The sequence below is a fragment of the Rhinatrema bivittatum genome, chromosome 4 (assembly GCF_901001135.1).
Source record: "Rhinatrema bivittatum chromosome 4, aRhiBiv1.1, whole genome shotgun sequence".
NCBI lineage: Eukaryota > Metazoa > Chordata > Amphibia > Gymnophiona > Rhinatrematidae > Rhinatrema > Rhinatrema bivittatum.
This window is the reverse complement of record NC_042618.1, coordinates 256,154,305-256,173,855: the sequence shown is the minus strand read 5'-3', so window position 1 is coordinate 256,173,855 and position 19,551 is coordinate 256,154,305. Positions and strand designations below refer to the sequence as shown.

The window sequence follows — 19,551 nt, the reverse complement described above, 5'->3', positions numbered from 1 at the left end:
TATTTAGTGATGCCGTTCGGGCTCTGTAATGCTCCAGCGGTTTTCCAGAACACCATGAACGAGATACTTCACGATCTCTTGTACCAGTGCATAGTCATGTACCTGGATGACATTTTGATATTTTCTGACTCTTTGATCGCCCACCGTCAGCACATCGTTCAAGTGTTGCAACGCTTCCGAGAACACAGACTGTATGCGAAACTTGAAAAGTGTCTTTTTGAGCAGGAGTCCCTTCCCTTCCTGGGGTACATCATCTCCAGTGAGGGATTCCGTATGGACCCCCAGAAGCTGAAAGCCATTCGGGAATGGCCGCAGCTGTCTGGACTAAAGGCACTCCAACGGTTCTTGGGTTTCGCCAATTATTACCAATCATTCATACCGCATTATACGTCCATCGTTGCCCCGATGACAGCCCTGACCCGGAAAGGCACGGACCCCAAGAATTGGCCTCCGGGAGAGGAGGCCGCCTTTCATCGCCTCAAGGAGGCGTTCCTGCAACAACCGTGCCTTCGGCATCTGGATCCGCAGCGGCCGTTTGTCATTGAAGTAGATGCGCCCTCAGAAGGCATGGGGGCCGTTCTGAGCCAGACTTCCGAAAGTCATAAGTTACGCCCGTGTGCCTTTCTCTCCCGCCAGTTCTCTCCGGCAAAGCGGAACTACGCCATAGGCGACAAGGAGCTCTTAGCTATAAAGGCAGTCTTAGAAGAGTGGTGCCCTTGGCTAGAGGGGGCACAACACCAATTTACAATCTGCACACACCATAAAAACCTAGAGTACCTGCATTGAGCACAACGCGACAGGCACGTTGGGCCCTATTCTTCACCAGATTCAATTTTATTCTCCGTTACAGACCTGCTGGGAAGAATATCAAGGCCGACGCCCTATCACGTGTATTTGAGTCTACGGAGAATTCTGATGAACCTCAGTTCATCATCGAGCTGTCACGCATCTATTGTCTGCCACCACGACCATCCCTCCCGGGAAAACTGGTTCTGCCGGATCTGCGGAAACAAGTCCTGGCATGGGCTCATGATTCCCGCTGCTCTGGTCATCCAGGACAATCCCGGACCTTACAGACCCTGCGCCGATACTACTGGTGGCCGAAGGTCAACAAAGATGTCCAGGCTTACGTAGAGTCCTGCCAGTCATGTGCTCGCCACAAGAGGATCCCCAGTTCGACCCCAGGCTTGCTTCAGCCTTTACCAGTGCCCTCGGAACCATGGACCCATTTGGCGACCGACTTCGTGGTTGATCTGCCATTATCCAGTGGCAACACGGCCATATGGGTGGTCGTCGAACGGTTTAGTAAAATGGCACACTTTGTGCCACTCCCAGGATTGCCGTCCTCACCACAGCTGGCCCAGCTGTTCGTCCAGCACATCTTCAGACTACATGGCCTACCCAGAAGTATCCTTTCAGATCGAGGGCCTCAATTTACTGGCAGGTTTTGGAGGGCCCTCTGCCAGAAGTTCGACGTTACCTTAGACTATACGTCTGCTTACCACCCACAGACCAATGGTCTTGCGGAGAGAATGAACCAAACCTTAAAGCAGTTCCTCCGTATTTACGTCAATGAGAAACAGGACGACTGGGCTAGCCTGCTACCCTGGGCAGAATTTGCACTCAATTCTCATCTCTCCACGGCTACCGGATCCTCGCCATTTCAGATAGTGTATGGGAAGCAGCAACGCCCGCCGCTGCCAGTTCCCATTTCAGTTACGTCCCCGGTAGCCCAACTCACTGCAGACGAGTTACACCGCCTGTGGATCTCCATACAGCGCGCGCTGATCAAAGCCAGTCAGGTGGCAAAAAGGTATGCTGATCAGCGAAGAAGACCATACCCACCTCTCAGGCCGGGCCAAAAGGTATGGCTGAGCACACAGTTCATCTGCCTGAAGCTGCCATCAGCGCGACTGGCCCCACAATTTATTGGGCCGTTTCCCATCATTCGACAGGTTGGTGCAGTTTCGTATCAGCTTCATTTTACGCCTTCCCTCAAGATACACAACATGTTCCATGTTTCCCTCTTGAAGCCTCTGGTATTATCATGGCCTTCCAGCATGCCTCCGACTCCCCAACCTGTTGCCTCCGAAGATGACCTCACCTATCAAGTCCGAGAGATCTTGGATGTGAGAAAGCATAGGAAGAAATGGGAATACCTGTTAGTGTGGGAGGGGTTCGGCCCAGAAGAAAACACCTGGGAGCCGTTGGCCAACATCTTAGACTGGGGCTTGCTTGAGCAATTCCACAGAGACCATCCGCCTAAGCCCAGGTCTCCGGGGAGGCGCCCTAAAGAGGGGGGTACTGTTGTGTTCCACGGCCATGGAAGGCCACGACCATGGCCCCTACCTTGCCTGCGATGGCGACACGCCACGGGAGCTCCGGGGGAAGTCCCTAATCCAGTGCCCGTCGCTCCGGCATGGGCCCCAGTGATGGTCGCCGGGTGGGGAAGCCGTCCCTGCTTCTCCCTCGTGGCGTCCAGCAGCGTTTCCTCCGCGGAGGAAATCCAAGATGGCCGCCGCCATCTTTAGGCATGAGGCCGCACCTCCTCATTAGATTTAAAGGGACTTGATCCCTTTAAACTACCCACAGCTGTTCCCTATGAGCCAGAGCAGAGGAAGTATAAAAGGAGGCTTCCTCTGCTCATTCCTTGACTTGGCAACGTCCCTCATAGTCAGGTCTGCTTGCTTCGGTGTGTTCTTGTACTTTGGATCCTTGTTCCTGTCTCGTCTTGGTGTTCCTTGTTCCTGACTTTGGATTGGCTAGCAGTGATTCCTGGTGTGTGACTTTGGACTGGCAAGTGGCGATCCCTTGGTATAAGACCTCGGACTGGTAAGCGACGACCCCCTGGCACTTGACCTCGGACTTCTTCTGGACCATCGTCTCCAAGGGCCCACCTAAGTCCCAGCGGCCCAGGTCCCTACAGGCTCCTCCCAGGGGGACTGTGGGCTTCCAGGGGTAAAGCTCCAGTTAGCCCTTGCACCGAACTCTCGACTCCTTGACCTCTCAAAGGTCTACCTAAGTCCCAGTGGTCCAGGTCCCTACGGGCTCCTCCTGGGGGGACCGCGGACTTCCAGTGGTGAAGACTCCGTTCTTCTCCTTGACGTCACGACCCTTCGTCTGCTTCCACAGTCGCCTCAGCCTCCAGTGCCGAGGGTCAGCTGGTCGCATCTTCTGTTCTGCCTCGCCACCCGATGGGAGAACCTACGGATCTTCCTCCTTAGGTATACCATCCTCCCGTCAGCCCAAGGGTTCACAAGCCTGAGCATAAGACCAGTCATGAGATTCCGTGAACCACGTCTCCGTAACAGCAACAATGTCCAAGTCCGCCTCCACCATTAGGGCTTGAAGATCTGGGATTTTATTGCCTAACCTATGAGCATTTGTGCTCCTAGCTTTCTAGCTTTTCTCGTTCAGGTTACTGCTTTTTCTGGACTCCTTTTGTGACTTATTTAGTTGAGATTTGTTATCCACTTCACCCTTTTCCTTTGCATTTGTATTTGGGGGGTGACATTCTAATTTCTTATTGCCACCCCCAGCATCTCGTTTAAATGCCTTATTACATAAGATTTGAATTTTTCTCTTAGGATCCTCTTTCCTGCCACAGACAGATATAAGCCATCTTTGACAAAGAGCTTTTTACTGTTCCATACACGGCCACAGCCCCCAATAAATCTAAAACTTTGTTCCTTACACCAGGATTTGATTCATACATTAAAGTTATTAATATAGCTTAGCCTCTCCTTCCCCTTTCCATGAACCAGTAACACTTCTGAAAAGGCAATGGTTGTCGCCATGTGACTAATCTGCTTCGCTAGAGACTGGAAATCTCTCTGTACCACTTGGATGCTATTTCTAGCAAGATCATTGGTTCCCAGATGGGTGATTAAATCAACTTTAAAGTCTTTGCTTTCTTCTTTGATCACATTGACTATTTGAATAGCATTTCTGCTGGCTGATGATCCTGGGAAGCTTTTAACTGTAGTGTTTCCCTTGCTGAGAATTCCCAGATTAGTGCCTCTGAAGACAGAGTCACCCAGCACAATGAGCTTTTTCCTTTGGTTACTGATCGTATTATGGAATTTCTGTATGCATTGGGTTTCTTCTTTCTTTTCAGATAACAAAAAAAGCAGGGAGTAGCTTGCTTGTTACGGCGGTTACTACCCCAAACCAAATAAGCCTGATACTTCACTTTCAATGCATATCCAGCATAGCTCTCTGCTTCAATGGCAGGGGAGAAAAACTGATACTTCATGCATATCCAGCAAGGCTCTCTGCTTCAACGGCAGGGGAGAAAGACTGATACTTCATGCATATCCAGCATAGCTCTCTGCTTCAATGGCAGGGGAGAAAGACTGATACTTCACTTTCAATGCATATCCAGCATAGCTCTCTGCTTCAACGGCAGGGGGAATGAAGAAAAGTAGATCTAAATACAGACAACAACCAACAAGGACTGAATTACATAGTCTGGGTAAACAAATAAGCATGGGTGTAGCTTGCTTATTGCGACGGTTACTAGTACCCCTAACTAATTAAGCTAGATATTTCACTTAGATGCAGTTCCAACACTGCTGTTGTGTTCCGCGCCCGCGGCCATCCGTGGGCACGGCCCCCTACCTTGTCTGCTTGACCAGACCGCCGGCGGCAGCGTTGGGGAAAACTGCCCTGCGTTCGGGCCCAGTGCCCCCACGCGTCGGCGCAGGCTTCCGGGCTAGCCGCCGGGTCTGGAGCCGTCCCTGCTCTTCCCTCGCGGCAGCTGCTGCTTTCCTCCGCGGTCCGGGACGCACCTCCTCACCAGATTTAAAGGGACCTCGTCCCTTTAATCGCTCACAGCTGATTCCTATCCACAGGGCCAGAGGAAGTATAAAAGGAGACTTCCTCTGACCATTCCTTGACTTGGCAACTTCATTGTTCGTCAGGTCTGCTTGCTTCGGTGAGTTCCAGTGTCTTGATTCCTTGTTCCTGGTTCGTCTTGGTATTCCTGGTTCCTGACTTCGGATCGGCTAGCGGTGATTCCTGGTATTGATTTTGGATCGGCTAGCGGTGATTCCTGGTATTGACCTCGGACTGGCAAGCGGTGATTCTCTGGTGTGTGACTTCGGACTGGCAAGTGGTGATCCCTTGGCGTGTGACCTCGGACTGGTAAGCGGCAACTCTCTGGCACTTGATCTTGGACTTCTCCCTGACCATCGTCTCCAAGGGCCCACCTAAGTCCCAGCGGCCCGGGTCCCTATGGGCTCCTCTGGGGGGACCGCGGGCTTCCAGGGGTGAAGCTCCAGTCAGCCCTTGCACCGTACGTCTGTTCCTTGAACTCTCAAAGGTCCACCTAAGTCCCAGCGGTCCGGGTCCCTACAGGCTCCTCCTAGGGGGACTGCAGACTTCCAGTGGCGAAGACACACCTCCGTTTCTTGACGTCACAACTCTTCGCCTGCCTTCACAGTTGTGCCTTTCTACAGTGCTGAGGGTCAGCTGGTCACATCTTCTGTTCCTGCCTCGCCACCCGACGGGAGAACCTACTGATCTTCCTCCAAGGTATACCATCCTCCCGTCGGCCCAAGGGTTCACAAGCCTGAGCATAACAACTGCTCTCTACATTAATGGTGGGGGTGGAAGGGAAATAGAACCAAAAGGTTACTAAGAGCTAAGAGTAACAGATAAGTATTAGTCACTGATTCTGTAACAAATGCCCTTAAAGTTTGGGATAAATGCCTCTCCTCAATCAATAGCCTCCTCACCAACCTTAACCTCGCCGTAAATTCCTCGAAAACTGAATTACTCTACATCTTTCCTGCCCGCCACCCTCCCACTTCTCCTCTTCCTCTTCACCCTTTCTCACAACATGTTAGAGACCTAGGGGTCACCCTGGATGACCACCTCAATCTCCAAAAACACATAACCAACGTTACAAAGGACTGCTTTTATAAATTACACATACTGAAGAAATAAAGACCCCTTTTACACCATAACAATTTCCGAACTGTCCTCCAATCTACACTATTTTCAAAAATCGACTAATGCAATACCCTACTTCTAGGATTGCCTGCGTCCACCACCAAACCACTGCAAATGCTGCAAAATGCAGCCGCTAGAATTCTTACCAACTCCCGCAGATCAGACCACATCACTCCAATCCTCAGAGACCTCCACTGGCTTCCTATCCCAGCTAGAATCCTTCATAAAAGCCTAACTATTATCCACAAAACCCTACACAATAATGAGATTCACTGGCTTAATGACTCTCTCCAGTTTCATATCCCCAACAGACCTACTAGATCCGCCTACCTGGGGACTCTAACTACCCCCTCATACAAATCCACCCAGCTCACTTCCACCCGAGAACGTGCTCTCTCCATCGCAGGTCCTACGTTATGGAACTCGATGCCTCCAGACCTACGCTTGGAGCACTGTACAAACACTTTTAAGAAAAAGTTAAAAACCTGGTTGTTCAAACAAGTATTCACTGAATCCCATCCTCGTCTCTGTCCTCACCCCCGGTTTCATAACTCTAACAATGTAACCCCTATTGCTACCTAACTTTCCTATAGCCAATTCCGGTAAACCTCAACTATTATACATTGTAACTACAATTTGCTGCATTAACTAGTGCTTATTGACTGTCATACAGTTATGTAAATATAATATGTTATATAGTTGCTATCTCAACAAAGTTGTTTAATTTTGCTGTCTCCTTCCTTGCTATTACGCTCACTTGGACTCTTCGACCGTTCCTCATTCTCACCCCGTTCCTTACGATTCTCTGTTAATTGTAACTTTATCCTTCCTTTCACCCTTCTAGTTTTTTTGCTCCCCAGTTGTATGTGAACCGATGTGATATTCAATTGAATGTCGGTATATAAAAGTTATAAATAAATAAATAAATAAATAAATAAATAAATAAATAAAGTGTAAAACTTGCTAGGCAGACTGGATGGGCCGTTTGGTCTTCTTCTGCCGTCATTTCTATGTTTCATTTCATTTCATTTCTATTACTAATTTTAACAATTGTCTATTGACCTCTATGTTTGTCTTGATTAGACTGTAAAGTCTATTGAGCAGGGAACGTCTCTTGTGTGTTGTTGTTTGTACAGCACTGCATACATATAGAAATGTTAAGTAGTAGAAGTAAGTAATAATGTGCAGTGGCAGTTAAAAAGGCTAATAGAATGTTAGGAATTATTTGGAAAGGAAACGAGAACAAAAGTGAGAATATTATAATGCCTTTATATAGATCCATGGTGCAACAGGATCTTGAGCATTGTCTGCAGTTCTGGTCGACCCACCTCAAAAAAGACATAGTGGACACAGAAAAGGTACAGAGAAGGGCGACACAAATAATAAAGGGGATGGAAAAGCTTCTTTATTGATTAAGATTAAACAGATTAAGGCTTTTGAGCTTGGAAAACAGACAACTGAGAGGCGTTATGACTGAGATTTATAAAATCACGAGTGTGTTATGAACGCTGCCCGTGGGTCTCCCCGTGAGCAGGCTCCTCTTACCTTCTGCTGCCCGATGCGGCTGGTTGCCGCTGGAGTCGGGCCTTCTTGCGCAGCCGGAGCCATGGTCTCACTTAACTCACGCCGCCTGGAGGCCGCCCATCCTGCCTTGATCTTCACCGCGGCCGGAGCCGCGGACTTTTGCCTGCTATCAATGCAGCATGGAGCCGCCCACAACGTCCTGTCTTCCCGGGGGCTGGAGGCCGCAAGCCCCAGCCTGGATTGGTGGCTGGAGCCGCCCCCGGGGCCTCCTGGAGCAGCTGTAGCCGCTGCCGTCATCGGGGCCTGCCTCCTGGCCCAGTCCTGCTTCTATGCGCAGACGTCGGTGCAGGACCGCTGTCCACGGTCCTGAACAGTTCCAATTTCCTGCTCCTGGGCGCGTGGCCCTGCCTCTCTTCTACATTTAAAGGGCCCATGGCCGGATATGCCCTGGGCCCCACCTAGTGACTTTTCCTGTTGCAGCCCTATAAAAGGGCTGGTCCTGCAATTGCTCTTTGCCTTGCATCAGAGTGACTTCAGTCCTGGAGGCTCCTGCCTGCCAGAGCTCCATCAGGTCTTCTGTCTTCTTCGTGGAACTCCTCGTCTCATCTTGTCATCTCGTCATGCCATGTCTTCATTGCCTGAGGTCCCCGTCCAGGTGTCCTGGTGTCTCATCTTCTGATGTCTCGCTTCCTGGTGTTCTAGCCCTCCTTGGTGTTCGTTCTTGCTTCAGAGCCTTCTGTTCTGCCGGCCGTGGATCTCTGGGTGACGGGTTGCTGTCATGGGAGATGCCGGCAGTGGACTGGTGTCCTGTGCTTCTGAGCCGTCTTGTCCTGCCAGCCTTTGTGGTGCTTCAGATGACATCGGCTTCATTGTCGGAGTCCCACCTCGACTGGATCCTCTCCTGCGCTTGTCCCGCTCTCCGCGTGGTCCGTGACCAGCCTCCTCGGGCTGTGTAGGGCGCGCAGTGGGACAGGGTGGTCCGCGACCAGCCCACTGGGTCCGCTCGTGAAGGTGGGCTGAGTAGGGCGCCCTGAGAGACAGTGCCAATGTCTACCTGCCCAGCTTCTCATCTCATCTGGACTTCGTCAAGTTCATTGTCTCATCTCTGATGCCATTGCATCAGCCTTGGTGTAATGTCTTCAACAGCCCTGGTGTCATGTCTTCAACAGCCTTGGTGTCATGTCTTCAACAGCCTTGGTGTCATGTCTTCGTGCCAAGGCCTCCATCTGCCCTCATCCTCAGGCTGGCCTGCTGCTCCATGCCGATCCAAGCGGAAGGTCCGAAAGGGCTCGGAACGTTCTGAGGACCATTCTCCTACCAACATCATTATATTGTTGGTGCTGGGAGCTTGCAGGCCCATCAGAGGGTAAGACCGTGTCTCTGCCATGCTGGGACACGTCGCCAACCCTCGGTTCGGTCCTGGATTCGTCTGGGGTCGGGCTGAGGCCCAAGGGCACACTAAAATAACCGTGTCACATAACAGAATGCAAGGCCTTTCGAGGCCGCTTACACAACAGAATGCAAGGCCTTTTGAGGCCGCCTACACAACAGAGTGGGATTGAACACATATATATATCCATATATATGTGTTCAATCTACATATATAACACATATATGACTACACATATACATATATAACACATATATGACTACACATATACATATATAACACATATGACTACATATATAACACATATATGTAGTCAAGGCAACCAACATAATAGGGTTCAAATAAGGATTGGACATGTCCACACAGTTATTAGCCAGGTAGACTTGGGAAAGCCAGTGCTTATGCCTGGGAGATACAAGAAATAGATCAGCTATTGGGGATCTGCCAGAAACTTGTGACCTAGACTGACCACTGTTGGAAGACAGGATGCTGGGCACGATGGAACTTGGTCTGACCTAGTTATGGCACTTCTGATATCCTTATGTTCAACTGGACCTGCCAGAGGAAAAGGCAATCTGCATGCAATGCTTGAACTCAGAGGCCATTAGGGCTCCTCATGAGCAACTAAAATCTGACATGAATCCTTAGACAGCCAGGCTCATACTATACCTGGACCTGGATCTATTCAAACCACAATGGCTGTAGTTAGAGGAATGGAACAGATGTATCTACTAGGCACTGCTAGCTATGCACAGACAATTTAGGGTGTATATTCATGTGGTACAAGTCTTAAACTGGGGTCCTATGCCACTAATTTTGTGTCGTTTCACCTAAACAAAATGTTGTCTCTTAATCTCTGCTTGTGTTTATGTTGCTATTTTTCCTATGACAGAAGAGTATGATCTTATTCTTAGCTGTCTCATTAAGTGTGTTGGAGAGGACCTGTAGGTATTTATTTATTTTATTTATTTAGAAGCTTTTTTTATACCGATATTAGTGGGTACATCATTTCATTTTACATCAAATTGAAGATAGAAATTACATTAAAATAGGGAGGGGGAAGGAATGCAGAGAATAAAACTAGAGAAATAATGAAAGAAAAGTGAGAAAAAGAAACTGCTGAGGTTTAATATGATAACATAATAACATGAATATTAGAAGTTTAGAAACAAACATCTGTGGCAATGGGTTTATGGTCCTAATCTGGGTATGCCTGTTTGAAGAGCCAGGTCTTAACTTTTTCTTGAATTTGATGTTGCAAGGCTCAAGGCGGAGGTTCATAGGTAATGTGTTCCAACGGGTGGGGCCTGCAATGGACAGGGCACGATCCCTTGTGGAGGAGAGGTGTGCCTTCTTGAGGGAAGGGATATGGAGCGTGCCATTATGGGTTGTTCTTGTGGGGTGGCTGGATTGGATGAAATAGAATGGCTCGTCAAACCAGCTGGAGTTGTGTAGGTAGATGGATTTATGAATAATGGTAAGGGTTTTGTAGAGGATGCATGAGGGGATGGGGAGCCAATGGAGGTCTTTGAGTATGGGGGTGATATGGTCAGATTTATGGGCATTTGTGATGGTTCTAGCAACAGCATTCTGCAGCATTTGGAGCAGTTTTATGGTGGAATAGGGGAGGCCAAGATAAAGGGAATTGCAGTAGTCAAGTTTAGATGAGAGGGTCGCATAAATAAAGGTGCGGAGGTCGTGGGCATGGAGAAGGGGTTTGAGTTTTTTCATAACATTGAGCTTATAGAAGCCTTCCTTAAGGACATTGTTGATGTGTTTTTTCATGTTTAGATGCTGGTCAATCAGAACACCAAGGTCTCGTACACAGGGCTGAGAGGCAATAGAGTTGAAAGCTGGGTCGCTTGAGAGGGAGGGCTTGGGGCTTTGAAGGTTGGATATGAGAAGCAGTTCAGTCTTGGAGGAGTTGAGGGCAAGGTGAAGATTTGTGAGTAGGGAATTTATGGAAGTGAGACATTTCTCCCATAATTTTAGTGATTCGGAGATAGAGTTTTGTATAGGTATGATGATTTGGACATCATCAGCATAAATGTAAATTTTGAGGACAAGGTCAGATAGGAGGTGGCAGAGGGGCAAGAGGTATATATTAAATAGGGTGGAAGAGAGGGATGAGCCTTGGGGAACTCCTTGGGTGAGGCGGTAACGAGAGGATTCTGAGGTGCCTATTTTGACAGAGAATTGTCTATTGGGCAAGTATGATGTCTATTGGCCAAGGTAGAGTGTTCTCTGGTTCAATATAAGCTTGTGCTCAGAGTGGGCATGGGAGGGTCTTTTATGGTCTTTTCTTGCCATCAGCAATGATTCCTAGTGAATCTACTGATTCACCCAGAATCAGAAAGGCCATACCACTATGGAAGCAAGAGTACCATTGTTGGGCTCCTAGGTAGAATTTTGTAGAAACTGCTGAGAAGAATTCTGTGAAGTGAATATTAATAAGATTTTGTATTAATAATGCCTAAGTCAATTGAGATGTTTGAGAACCAGACTGAGATTTACATGCTGTACTAAAGGAATAGGAAGTTTAAAGTGTATTCATTTTGTTCTGCTGTTTATCACTGCTATGAATCTTGTGATTCATCATTTTTGGTGAACTTATTATTGTACATTGACTGCTGATAAATTGACTGCTGAATAAATGTTATATATTTTCAGTATAATCCAATGAGTGAGACTGATTACTACTTAAATAGAGGGCTGTAAATTCAAAATCAGTGAATCTGCCACTTAAAGGAATCTAAAATTGAAGATTTGACTATAGGGTATAGTAAGATGGTCACACAGAGGAAAAATGCGATTTGGGGTGAAAAAATATAGCCCTTGCCTTTCGGCCAAGTCCAGCTGACCATCTACCTGACCAAATTTGTGAGGATGGTGCCATTGTCATAAAAACCCAACATCAGACACTTTTATTTTATGTACCCTGAGTGGGGAATTACATTCAATATCCCAATTAAAGACAACAATGGCAGAAGCTAAAAAGGGGTTTTGCTGTATCACCAATCTAACTAATGTGAATGGAGTAATGAATTTCATGCATGCAGCACTTATGCATGCTTTGTAAAAGGGAATGTGTCCTTTGAAACAGGACATCTTTTCATTCCCTGAATGTGCAAGTGGTAAGTGATGCACACATGTTAATTCTGAATGTAGTGACCAGATATCCCAAGTCCTGCTATGACTCCTTTATTTTGCAGCACTCAGCCTTCTTCACCAATGTGAGGAGGACTGCTACAGAAGAAGCTGGTTGCTAAATAAGTACTCATTCATTTTATCTACCCTTAGGCCACACACTCCATCTGTTTCATACTTTAGGACCAAATATCCAGACACTTAATAGCCATGCAAACCTAACAGGCCAGTAAAAGAAACCTTTCATGCTGAAAATTAAACAAACACTGTTAGTAAAGTGGACCCTTGGGTTGGCTGGGATGGATGGTGTTGCACTGTGGGGGCCCACAGTGGACATCGCAGCCAGGAGGCGGTGCTGAAGAGAGAACCCACAAGGCTTCACCCTTGGAAGCCTGCGATCCCCCCAGGAGGAGCTCGTGAGGACCCGAGTCGCTGGGACTTAGGCAAGATCCTCTGCGACCGAGGACCCGAGGAAAGTGGCCGGCACCTGGGGGTTGATGAAGACTTCACCCTTGGAAGCCCACGGTCCCCCCAGGAGGAGCCCGTGAGGACCCAAGCCGCTGGGACTTAGGCAAAATCCCCTGGAGGGCGAGGAGCCGGATACCTGTGGATTACGAGAAGCCAGAAGTCAGTGGATGATCCAAGGTCGGAAGCCAGGAGTCAGAAGCCGAAGACAAAGCCGAGGGTGGGAAGCGAAGTCTGAAGTCCAGGACGGAAGCCAGGGTCAGGAACCAGAAGACAGGAATCGAAGACAGGATCAGCAATCCGAAGCAGCAACCAGCAACTCTAAGCCGAGAACCTTGTTGCAAGGCAAGGTTTGGGCCAGCTGCAGGGTTTAAATAACCCTGCAGCGTCTGACATCATCCATAGGGTTGTGCTGAGTTTTCCCATGCTGGCCCCTTTAAGGCCGGAGCCCCTGTGTGCGCGCGCGTCTAGGGGGCGGGGCCAACCACGGAGGATCGACGGCGTCTCCCTCGAGGAGGGAACGCCGCAGCAGGAGCCAGGTTGGGCCTAGATGGCTGAAGAGGAGTTCCTGCGGCCCGGGCCGGCCCCGAGGTAGGTAGAGGGACCGGGGCACGGCCCGGGACCATAACAACACACACTTAGCCATCACTTTGCGGCCATTATTGTTCCAAAGTGAAAAGACAATCAACACTTGAGAATCTCATTGCAGCTCCCTGTTTCCATGGGTTCCTCCTAGGTTATGTAGGATATGTCCCAAGGACTTGGGTGGACAGGAATATCAACAGCCCCAAGTGTACACTTGCTCCATAAAGAGTGAATATTTGGAGAATTAAAAATTCACTTCAGTTATTTGGATCACTCAGGTGGGAACTTAAAATATTCCTCAGAGATAGTGACTATGATTGTGATCACCTGCTGCATTTTTCATAACATTGCAGTAATATATTGCACATTAATCAATACCTACCACCAGATCCCCTAAGGCCCTCACTGCCAGATGTTAGAACAGCATCGCGAGGGTAAGTGAGGTCAGAAGCCAACTCATAGCAGATCTAAGTGGTGCCAAAATGGCAGAGAACACTCTGATTTACTAAATCCATTGCTCCATCTTAGCTAACTCAGCGTTCCTATCTGCATTTCTTTTCACAGAACTTGGAGTCACCCCCTCTCCTGCTTCCTCCTTTTTCTCTATTGCAAATTGTCCCTTTCAGGCAACCTGACAACCTTTACAGGGTAATTTTCAAAGGGATGACTGCAGGTAAAACAGTGTTTTATGGGTAGAAATGACCTTTTACAAAACTGCCCTTCCAATATGCGGGTTAAACTTATGCACGTATGTCATATTCATGCGTAAGGTTACCCAAACTAAGCAGAGACATTTATGGGGGCAGATCAGGAGAGGGTTTTGGATTTACACACATACTTTTGTCTTTTAAAAAGCAAGCGTGTAACTTTTCAAGGAAAATTTGAGCATAAGTTTTAGCAGGTGTAACTTATTCAGGTAGGTATGGTGTGATCTTTTTCAAAATAGACTTATGCATGTAAGTCTGCTTAGAAAAGTGTTGTAACTTATACACATCTTGGTTGACTAACTTATGCAGAATACTACAAAATTATCTCCTGAGTACTTTACCATCCAGTGTTGAAACCCGTAATGCCAGTTTTCATTTGGATAACCCATTTCTTTCTGAGTCACACATTCTTAATTTAAATATGCCTTACTAATTTATAAGTTATTGAGGTATTTCTTGTGATATAGAAACTGGAATGTATTTAGGTCCTAACGGTCTCACAAAGTCTTTCTAATTCAGTTGGAGTCTCCAGAAACTGGAAATAATCTCTCTACAGCAAACTTCAGTAAACGTTCAGAAAAATGCAACTTTTTCACAAGTCTTAAACTAGAAAAAGATTGTATCACTAGAGAAAATGAGGCCAAACGTTTTAACTCTGTGTTGCTATTTCTGCTCCCATGGGAAAGAAAGGAAACTTTCTCCAGAGAAATTCAGGGTGAGCCAGATAATTGCATCCACGGTGGGCAAACTAGCTCTCACACAACCACTTTTATTTAGCCTCATTTCCATATCTATGTACTGCTGGCACATTTTTACCTAAAGTTGTCTACATTCTGTCAGAATTTTATTTGCATCTCTATCACAACTTTCCTCAGCATTTTTGGGTTCAAGATTTAGTTTAGTTTAGTTTAATTACTTACTGAATAGCTATTTCTTACTAAGGCAAATCATAGCAATATACAATAAAACATTGCAATAGACAGTTTTATAACACATTTTATCAAGCAGAGACTGATTTTGACACTGCAACATGCATTTTTCTTTAATTAACATTAATGAAACAGCATTACAAAGCTCTGCTTGCCTGGTGCACAGATATTTTTGTCAAATCTGTACACACCTACTTCACTATTTCAGCAAAATTTGATTAAACATTTATCAATATGCTTCTCTAAATTCTATGTCCCAAAAAGTTTATCTTGAATCAGAATCTCAGTTGTCAACTTATAATAATATATTTTAAATGTAAAGTGTTTTCAGATATCTTCAGAAAGAGGCCGATATACAGAAGATGTAGGTGCCTACATTCAGCTGACTTTAGGCACCTTAAGCTTAGGCTGAATGCAGGCACTTAAATAAAATTAAAGGCCTCTAAAACTTAAGGGGCGGATTTTAAATGCCCTGCGCGCGTAAATCCGGCCGGATTTACGCGCGCAGGGCCCTCGCACGCCGGCGCGCCTATTTTGCATAGGCCGCCGGCGCGCGTAGAGGCCCGGGATGCGCGTAAGTCCCGGGGCTTTGTAAAAGGGGCGTGTCAGGGGCGTGTCCAAAATGATGTGGCGTTGCGGGGGTGTGATGTGGCGTTGCGGGGGTGGGCCCAGGGGCGTGGCGCCGGCCCGGGGGTGTGGTCGAGGTCTCGCGCGTAGATTTACGTCTGCTTTTAGCAGGCGTAAATCATGAAACAAAGGTAAGGGGGGGGTTAGATAGGGCTGGGGGGGTGGGTTAGGTAGGGGAAGGGAGGGGAAGGTGGGGAGAGGGCGAAGGAAAGTTCCCTCCGAGGCTGCTCCGAAATCGGAGCGGCCTCGGAGGGAACAGGCAGCGCGTGCTGGGCTCGGCGCGCGCAGGTTGCACAAATGTGCACCCCCTTGCGCGCGCCAACCCCGGATTTTATAAGATACGCGCGGCTACGCGCGTATCTTATAAAATCCAGTGTACTTTTGTTCTCGCCTGGTGCGCGAACAAAAGTATGCGATCGCGCAAATTTTTAAAATCTACCCCTAAGTTCCTAAATTTAGGATTGCCATTGATTGCCTAAAATTTAGCTCTCTAAGGTCTAGATTCATCATTTTGCAAGAATAGCACAATAGTACCTCTAAAGGGAGAGAGAGAGAGACATGTCAACTATTTATACCACAGTAAGAGGGACAACTAGTAACTCGAGGTAAGGTTTTGGGGGGCAGTTTTACATGCACAATCAGAGGTAAGAACAGCACAGTATTTATCAGTGAAAATTAGATATGATTTAGAGTTATGGCAGGCACACGAAGATGAGATTTGAACATTGTACTCTTGGCCTAGCTTGATAGCAGCTAGGTAGAGCATGCATGAATCTAGGTCGAGAGTACATTGTACAAATATTATCTTTTTGTAACTTTCTTCACTCCAAATCACATCAATGATGTCTACTGTGCTGTTTGTACCTCTGACTGTGCATGTAAAACTGTCCCCCAAAACCTAGGCCACCACCAAAACCTCACCCCAAGTTACTAGTTGCCCCTCTTACAGTGGTATAAAAAGTTGACTAATATAGGTGCCTGCCCAGAGGCTCTCTCTTCCTCTCCCCTCTCCCCCCCCCGCCCAAAACAGGATTTGGTGTAGTTATTTCTGACTTTAAATCATGCAAGAGTGTGCATTATGCTATCGCACGCAACATTAAACACCCATTTTCAAAAACTCCTCCCTTTTGACTAAATTTTTAGAATTTTCATCTGCATCTCGCAATGCGTTATTTATCACATGCGTTATGGCATTATTGTGGGTGTTAGGGCCCTAACGCCTGCAATAGGGCCCTAACGCAATTTGATGAATGACCCCCCCCCCCCCAAATTAGGAACGCAGAGCTGGAAATCAGCACTTAGTATCTAAGTTCATTCTCCTGACCTATCCACTCCCCTGGCCCTGCCTACTTTTGAGGCCTCTAAATGTAGGAACCTTGTAAATTTAGGGACCTAAATTTAGGTATTCAGTGGGAACATTTTTTCTATTGCTCCTGGTTCTAATATTAAGCAACTACATCTTTGGAATTTTGAGCTATAAATACCTAGTTTTAAAAAGTATCCTAACATGATGCCCATTACCAGAGTTAAAAAGCCATCTATAAATTTTCATCTATAGGTGTTTGGGATAGATATTTCTATAGAATTGTTGATCTCTGAAGATGACATACTTGATTTACTAAGGCTTTCCTCCTATTCTTGTCTATGGAAAAAATACTTATAGGTCATTTTAGAAAAAGTTTATTTGGCTAACTTCAACCTTTGACTTTAACATTTCCCCTCTACTGACCTGCTAAATTTCTCATCCCAAATTCAAAGGGTAGACACTAGACAAAGTTAGCCCATCAGAAAACTGACGGTTCTGGAGGTGTTCCTGGAGCGGGTTTTGGATTTACCTGGTCAGTGCATATTTTCAGAGCTAAAGTGTTAAATTTAGCCAGATAACTCTGGTTGCACAAATAACTGGACACATTTTGTCCTGCTAGATTTAGGAAAATTTTCAGCTGCAACCTGAAAATTCAGCTAATGACCCTTTAGTGAATTGGGTGCATATAAGCATTACATTGACCACCACATTAAACAGGTATCTTTACTATTACTGTTTCATTTGAATGAACTCTACACATATTTTCAATTAGGTCAAATATTTAAGAATAGAACTGTCTATACCTCTAATATAAAAAATAAGTTTAAAGATTTACCTTATCAGCATCACTAGAAGAAATCTTTTCTTCTTCAATTAGAGTATCAAATGTCAGATTCTCATAGGCATGTTCTAGCTGCTCTAAAAAACTTTCTAAAGACTTTTGCTGCGCCTTAGAGTCTGATGGAATCTCAGCAGACATATTCTCTGTATCAGGAATTTCACTGGTTAAATTAGCCAAGGAATTGTCAGTAGCTACACTAATCAATGTAATTCCAGTGATATCCAAGCCATCATCTTTGTTGATGAAAGGTTCCAAATCTGATGTTTCTTCATCATTGAAGCTAACTTTCCTCGATTCTTCTTTCTGGGGGGGGGGTTCACAAAAACTTCTTTAAATTCAACAAAATCACATTTTCCAAATAAAAAGCTATTGTATAGCAATTTATAAAAATAATTATGTCTCCTCTATTGACATGAGCTTATAACTATTTACATATCAAAATTATGTTTTAAATTAAGAAAATTTCAGTTGTATGTCTGCTGGAAGGGGTTGATTCGTTCAGTTTGAGGCCAGGAAAGAAATCATGACCACTAGCTTTTTGGGAAAGACAGTGAATAAAAACCACAAAATTATTATTCAAAGGTGGAGGCAGGGCTGCGTGGTAGAATAAATATCAGCAAATTGGGTGATAATCAGCATATGAGTACTTAGGGCACAACCAGCTGTGAGCTGCAGAACGTAAAGTCCATCCTGCACTCCAGTGGAGACCGAGTGGAACCGGCATAATCGTTTAAAGCGTCTGACCACTAGACCATTTTATGCAATCATTTAAGAATACTATTGGTATTTACAATATTGCAATTCAACATATACAGCCCCTGAGGCAGCCCCGATGTGGGGCGAAACTCTGGCCTGAGTCGGGCACACATACAAACTATTGGTCTCCATGTTTAATAATTTTACAAGGCTTAGGCCTTCTTTTGCTTGAGCGCCTCCAGTTACTTGTTGCTCCTTTGGTGCCTGAATTCCAGTACCAAATCCTGTCTAGGATAGGACTATGCCATTTACTGGCTGCTGTCTCTGGGCTGAATCACCATCCATCTCTAGCTAACCTCGAGGCCCATCTAAGTTCTGCTGGCCCTGGCACCCAAAGGCTCAACCTGATGGGAATGAGGGTTGGTATAGGTGAAGCTCCAGTGGCCTCTAGCTTCAGCCACACCACCTGCTGACAGTGGGGACCCATAGGTCCTTGCCTACAGGTTGCGTCAATCCCACTTCAGCCTAAGGGTCCACCTCCGACGCAACACCTGGCAAGTACCCAAACATTAAATAGATCCCATCCATTAATGCCAGCAACAAGCAGTGACTATTCCCTATACAAACCTTTTTTTTAAGCCCAACTACATTAACTGCCTTAACCACATCCCCTGCAATGACTTCCAGGGCTTAAAAGTGGTGGAGTGAAAAAGAATTTTCTCCAATTTGTTTTAAATGTGCTACTTGCTAACTTCATGAAGTATCCCCTAGTCCTATTCCAAAAGAGTAAATAACCATTTCCCATTTACCCATTCAAGACCTTTCATAATTTTGTAGACCTCTATTATATCCTCCCCGTCTCTCCCCCCCCCCCCCCCCAGCCATTTCTTCTCCAAGCTGAACAGCCTTAACCTCTTTAGCCTTTACTCATAAGGGAGCCATGCCCTTTAACATTTTGGTTGCCCTTTTCTGTATTTTCCAGGGCAACTATATATTTTTTTGAGATGCAGTGACCAGAATTGCACTGATGTGTTTGGTGGTCCATGGGCTAACCCTACAAACCACTGCTCTCTCCTCTCGTCTGGGCCCAACTTCCCTCCAATGCAACACAGTGGAGTGCCACCGGCCTGACCATCCAGGCCACCACAACCTCCTCGATGCATGCAGCTGAAGCCACCAGCACAGAGTGCTGTGTGTCTTCTTAGGCATGTGCGCGTGCCACGTCTCTCTACTTAAAGGGCCCACGATGGGAAAAACCCTGTGGCACCCTCAGATGACATCACAAGACTTGGCCTATAAAAGGCTCTATCTCCCTGCAGTACTCACCTCAGCACAGGTCTCCCTACAGTCCTTGTAGTGTGAATTACCTCAGCAGTACC

At 46.5% G+C, this 19,551-nt stretch overlaps 1 long non-coding RNA gene across 1 annotated transcript in view; it reads right to left on the bottom strand.

The window, feature by feature from the left end:
- Positions 1-19,551, bottom strand: part of LOC115089498 — a 152,239-nt gene that overhangs the window by 95,614 nt on the left and 37,074 nt on the right. Inside the window, exon 3 of the long non-coding RNA XR_003856119.1 lies at positions 17,471-17,779. This is a non-coding gene — a long non-coding RNA (uncharacterized LOC115089498). The remainder of the gene's footprint in view (positions 1-17,470; positions 17,780-19,551) is intronic.